Source organism: Aythya ferina (assembly GCF_964211825.1).
Source record: "Aythya ferina genome assembly, chromosome: 3".
NCBI classification, from domain to species: domain Eukaryota; kingdom Metazoa; phylum Chordata; class Aves; order Anseriformes; family Anatidae; genus Aythya; species Aythya ferina.
Genome location: NC_140298.1, coordinates 105,668,613 through 105,674,787, shown reverse-complemented (window position 1 = coordinate 105,674,787; position 6,175 = coordinate 105,668,613). Strand labels below are relative to the sequence as shown.

Below are 6,175 nucleotides of genomic sequence, written 5' to 3'. Positions count from 1 at the left end.
CCATCCTGCAGCAGACCTACTGGTGCTGACCAATATGCTGTGAATTTCCTTTAAAAGCACACACAAGTCAGTGAGGACTCATCAAGTTCCTTCCAGATCTAAATGCAAACTCTGGGCCTGAGTTAGCGTTAGGTTCCCATCAATCACAGACATTACTTAGCAGGTTTTGATCATTAATGCATCTGCCCACTGATTATAAAAATCAGACTCTAAATCTTTTGTAAGAAAATCTTGTCTAGTCAAATAATATCATTTTCATAAAGATTTGAAAAGTAAGTCTGAAAAGCTGCAGTAGGTAAACTCTGAACTGTTTGTAGCTCTTCCAGTATTGTAATATGTATTTTGTCTTTATTAACTATTATGGGATAATATTTTGGACCATTATCAAAGATCTGTTTATATAAAAACCTGGTGAATTTGTCTATACAATAAGTAATCCAGATAACAATCAAATTGCACATTAATATTCAAAATAATGGTTCCATTATGTGGGAAGCCTTCAAAGCTGACCACTTATTCAGAGACAGCCATATTAATTAATGATTTATGACATGGCGCTTTTATGATTATCTTTTTCTAGGTTGTCCCTGTTCTGGGTGATAGGATCTGCTCTACAGAATTTGTATGTGGAACTTTTATGATCACTATCCAAATCTCAAATAGAAGGGAAACAAGCAATGACATCCGTCTCACATGAGGTATGGAAATGAGTTGTAACAAAATAAACCACTACTCAGCAGGAGGAAGAAAAAGAGGATTCAAACCTGGCCACAAAGGCCTTGGGCAAGCATTGTGCAAATAGAAAAACTTGTAAATAATAAACACATCTTTGTAGTTCTGAAGCCAGTTAGATATCTAGTGGCATGTTGGTGCCTTATTTATCCAGCAATATGTGTGGTCGTCTTCTTCCTTTCTTTGGTGAAGATCAATCAGACTCTGAAATATCCCCTTTTTCCTGGCCCAAATAAATAATCACATCGAGTTCTCCAGTTCTGAAAAACAGATTAAAGAGCCTAAGGTCTCAGAAGTACTACCTGTTATGTGATAGAGGTGAATCACAGATGACTATCACTTTACAGGTTTTCCCTCTCCTTCATTTTCTACACACATTTTCTCTTCATTTTCTAGTCCAAAACACAACCTCTTTGCCTGTCCATTTGACCCTCTCTTCTGGCTCTTTCAAAATTCCAACAAGACTTTTTCATTTGAGAAAAATAATACCAGCTGTAGAAGCTCAAGAATTGTCTGATTCCAGAGTATCATGACTTTTCCCTCTACCCCAAACTACCTGTAATCCCACCTCCCAAAAAAGTCAACAATTAAACATACTAAAGAACACACATCTGTCTGTGAAACAGCACAGCTTGCTCTTTTAGAGATGAGAGGGCCTGGGGCCAGTCAGCTCCACACACTTATGAGGGTCAGCTGTTGTTTACTGAAAGAAGTATTAGAAAAGAGATTGCAAAAGAGAAATGGGCTCCTTCCATGGGCCCTGAAGCAGGGGGCTCTGAGGGAGGCACTCATAATAAATAGTAGTTTCATTTGAGCACTTCCCTAATTTTCATGAGTCAGAAAAATTCCCTTTGAAAGAGATGTGATAGCAAGTGCTCCCGGCACTGGATAAACAAACTGATTGCTCCAAATGTAGAAGGGATGACCTTTCATTCAGTGAAGAGCATACTGCATATTGGGTCCCAGCTGAGAGGAAAGGGCTTCTGCTGCAGCCAGACAATTTTAGCCATATCACTCTGTCCCAGACCAGTCAATATTTTACCTGCCTTGGTGCCCATTTCTCTGTACATTTGTGTTAATTTCTGCAAACTTATAGGGTGGCAGTTTTGAACCTTACTCCTCACACAATTAATTTTTTTTTTTTTTTTTTTTTTAATTCAGACATCCTACATGTTTTCCATCGCACTTCTACATTTCTTACTTCTCTGAAGGCTCTCCACCTTTATCAGAGTTGATAACAGGGCATTTCCAGGCATTTTCAGCTTCTCTTTGTCCCAAAGTCCATTGCTATGGAAGCGTCATAGGAAAAGAGGAAAATGCTGGTGTGGCTGTCTTCAGGAAACCAAAGACGAGGGCTCCAAACTGGTCACTACCTCTTATTATACACTTCCATAATCCCCTAAAAGAGCAGAGACCTGCGTCAGCATACTGAAGTACTTCTGGTTCCTTCCTCATACTCTCTGCATTAGGTGGGGAAAGCAGGCATGACAATAGGATTGTCTCACAATTTTATAAAATCTGAGGAAGGATGCAGCCTCTTCCTGTTGGGGGAATTTCCAAGAGCAAGAGTAAAAACCACATTTCTGGTATGTATAATCTCTTGAGTCAGTAATATGTTACCCAAGCAGACAGAAAATTGGCTTTCTTTCTTTTCTGGCTGCACTTAAGCTCTCCAGTTTCCCTTTGTTAGCATATTCAGTGGGCATCTCCCACAGCTCCCAGGCATTTTAAGACAAGTTAATACACTTTGGAACTGACCTGAAAACAGGTCCAGAGTGGTCCTTTGAGTCTCTCTTAATGGACTAATTTAGCCTACACTAGACCAAGTTACTCAGTTTGTACAAAATACTTTGGTTAGGATTGCTTATTAAGCATATCCTCTTACTTTCACCATGATGTTGCTGGAAATACATCAGATGGTGAACACTCCAAGTGTGAATTTCTGAGTAATGGTATATTACAGAAGAAAAATGACAAGCAGTGTTCATTAAGATTACACAAAATCATACCCTCTCAACACTTCCCACCAGAAATAGGCTGTAAGCTCAACATAACAAAGAAAGGTAGTGACCTACAGGACTCAGTAAATCAGATGAATTCAGCTCTAAATTGAAATTAATTTTAGTAGTGTAATTAAAAAAAAAATAAAAATACTTATTTTACCTGGTGATTTTGGGTTGGATATGTAACATAAGTAAAGTACCAGCTCTCATATTCTCAGGTGATAGAACTGAATAGATAAGCTAATTCACAGCAGCTGAAGTCTTTTCCAGCCTTGTATTCCAGGGCTGAGAGGCACAACTGATTGAATATAGCTACAAATAGCTATAGGCATTGTCCTGTTTCCATGCATTTATGATTTCATCTTAAAGTCAATGTTGTTATAGCATTGTTTACTGAAGGTTTTAATTTGCTGAGCACACAGAATTCCAGCTGAAGCTCATGCGAATTGCAGGTGCTTGAACTGCTGAAAAATAAACTGCCCCTTTTGTATTTAAATATATGTTAATAGGGATCTATCAGGTTGCTGTGCTTCCATAATGATTAAAACATCAAAGAAGTCAGTAAATATATTCATAAATAAATAGTAATTTGAAAAACAAACACACAAATAAACAAAACCATTAAATTATACTTTGTGTCCTTCAGCCCAGCTTTTCCCCAAGGGCTTGATCAAAACTTCCTGACGTCAGTTAAAAACCTTTCTTTTGCATTTTGTGAACTTTGAACCAGGCTCTGGATGGCTGAGAAAAGAAATGAGCCAATCTGACCTGAACAAATGCCAGCCTGGTCCCCTGCCTTCCAGTGGAGACAAAGTCAGCACTAGAGTATGGGACGTGGGAAGTTGTGCATGGCTTTCCAAGCCTGGTGCCGGGGCAGCAAGCCCAGAGACCCCAGAATGTGGTGAAGGGTTTGGCAAAATGCAAAACAGGACAAGGCTGCAAAAATACATTTGTAGGCAGGGGCTTTTTCATCCTGCCAGCTCTGCAAGGCACAGCTCATGGGCTACGCACTAGGCCATGTTAACAGGATGTCAGGGGAGATTATGTATCATTGCTGCCATTCATTTCCTTTCCTGGACTTCAGCCTAACTCTTCAGTTCTTTTCAGGACATTTCAGAAAGCATTACATAAAGTGAAAACCTCAGGCTTGCATCTAAACTCCAAAATTAAACTGTTATTCATATCTCCTGGTCACCTTCAGAGACAGAAAGAACGAACGATGCCACTGGCCAACTTTTGGGGGGTCATCTGGCCCTGGCTGTGTGATTGAGAAACTGCTCAGACATTAGGTTCATAAGCAGGGGAGGACAGAGAGAAAATGTCCCCTAGCCATCACTGTTTAGTGTAGCAACACTACAAATTGTAAATTAGGAACTTTAATTTTATAATCTTCTCTATGGGAATTTCAACCCCCTTACCTTCCTCCCCTCACTATGCTAAAAGCTAAAAGGTACGGGGGTAAGGAGGTGGTTGGCTTGGGAAGAGGGTGTTTTTTTAAAGACTTAAAGTTGGGGATTAGGATCAGCTGTTGCCCTTTAACATTGTTTTAGAACCACTTATTTCTGCATTTGTGAAGGAAATATAACATTCTTGTAAATTGTGGCCTTTCTCACAGGCTTCCAACACATTAATTTCTGGGCCTTTCGTAGAATGAAAACCCAGCTGGTGTGTTGTGTACATCTAGGACCAAGCGTTCATCATGCCTCTCTCCTGATTCAAAACTGCAGACTTCTGAGAGGAGATTTATTTAATGTAGGGGCAAGAATGTATTGTGAGTCACTGTGTTTTTCTGATGTCTGCATTACGCTGGAGTGAAATTGAAATCATACTTCAGTCCCTATTTAAATGCCTTCTCTTGGCAGGAAAAAAAGAACGTTCAACCTCTGAACTCTGATTGGCAGCATGGTGCTTAGTTGGTAGCTGACTCTTAGCCTTATTGGGTCCTCCCTGTTGTCAATAGGACAAATCTTGTCCAACAAAAGCAACATCCTGTCAGTTACTGCTTCTTCCAGGAACCTGCCTTTTCCTCCCCCACAGCTGCTCTCTTTCTTCAGGATCAGGCAAGAAAATAGTTATGCATGAAAAGGATAGAGCTACAGAAGGAATAGCCATCAGACCTTAAACACATGCTTCCTGTGGGACTTCAATATCCTTCTCCATTTCTAAGGACATTAAGAGTGAACAAAATCTTGACTCTAACAACTAAGGAGAATCAGATAAAAGGGGGAAAATACTTTCATGTGAGGAAGTCATAGAGAAAGAAAGGCAGATATTTTTAGCCCTCTCTCCGTGTATCTCAGGAATATGAACTTGGAGTTGTGGCTACAGGAATTTCATCAAGGAAGACCAACTTATTCAGAACAGGGAGGGTGGACAGTCAGGTAATACAGAGACAATGCTTGGTGGCTCGCCAGCATCCTGCCACCAAGGCAGAAAAATCCCACACTTTAAGATGTATACGGGTATATGATAATTTACCTCCAGATGTTAGAAAACAGCTGTGTAGAAATGGAGCATGCTGGGAAGAATGAGAGAAGCAAGAGGGAGTGTGAAGGGTTGCAGAGGTTTCATTTTCACATTGCAGGCTGGGCGGGAGACATTCTTCTCTTTCATGCTCTCTTCTCTGGGAATTACTATTCCTTCTTCTTTAGCCCACAAAACTGGGAGAGAGAAGGCAAAGATAACCAATCTGTCAAAAAAGGAAGGTGAAAAAAGCCACTCACTGGGATGCAGATAACAGTGTGGTACAAAAGCCCTTCCTTTGTCCAAAATGGCAACTCAGAACCTCAAGACTGTAAGGGAGTAGGAGGAGTCCAGGATTTCCCAGCCAAGGACTGGGAGAGAAGGTACAGGAGTATCTTTCCTCAGAAATAATATACATGGGAGAGAGATTGTTTTCACAAAGGGAAGCAAAAAGGCTGAAAAGCTGACCTAGAAACAGGGTATAACACACACAATGGGGAACACGCAAGAGAACTGATGACAGCCTTAGGCATGGTTTCAATATAGCCTAATAATTTACAGGAATGGATTAGCTGAGAACATCCCATAAAGAGTCCACAGTGTTTTCAATTAATACTTAGGTATATACCATGATTATAAAATACCTTAGGGCTATCCATTTTTCAATGACATGTCTATATTAATCCTGTATTTTTTTCACTAAGTGATGGCTGCTACTGACTGCTAAGAATGTTCTGCTTCAGTAAACTTTGATTTCACTTGCAGTTGTGCATTTATTAGGCAAGATTATCATCATCCAAGTTTCCAGGGTTGGGAATTCGTTTGAAAAATATGGTCTATTTGCATTTAATTATCACATATTTACTGAGGAAAAATATAAACACGCCTGTTCTTCGGCAAGGAATGGAGCCAGTAATGTACTGCAGACTTGGGATTGTGCTTTTTAATATAATCAAACTACTGTTATAAATAATTCA

At 39.9% G+C, this 6,175-nt stretch overlaps 1 long non-coding RNA gene across 1 annotated transcript; it reads right to left on the bottom strand.

The window, feature by feature from the left end:
- Nucleotides 1-380: 380 nt before the first annotated feature.
- Nucleotides 381-3,119, bottom strand: LOC311435050. Its single transcript, XR_014691886.1, has 3 exons — nucleotides 2,896-3,119; nucleotides 1,934-2,131; nucleotides 381-992 (listed from the first exon to the last, which is right to left on the bottom strand). It is a non-coding gene; the product is annotated as an uncharacterized lncRNA (long non-coding RNA).
- Nucleotides 3,120-6,175: the final 3,056 nt, after the last annotated feature.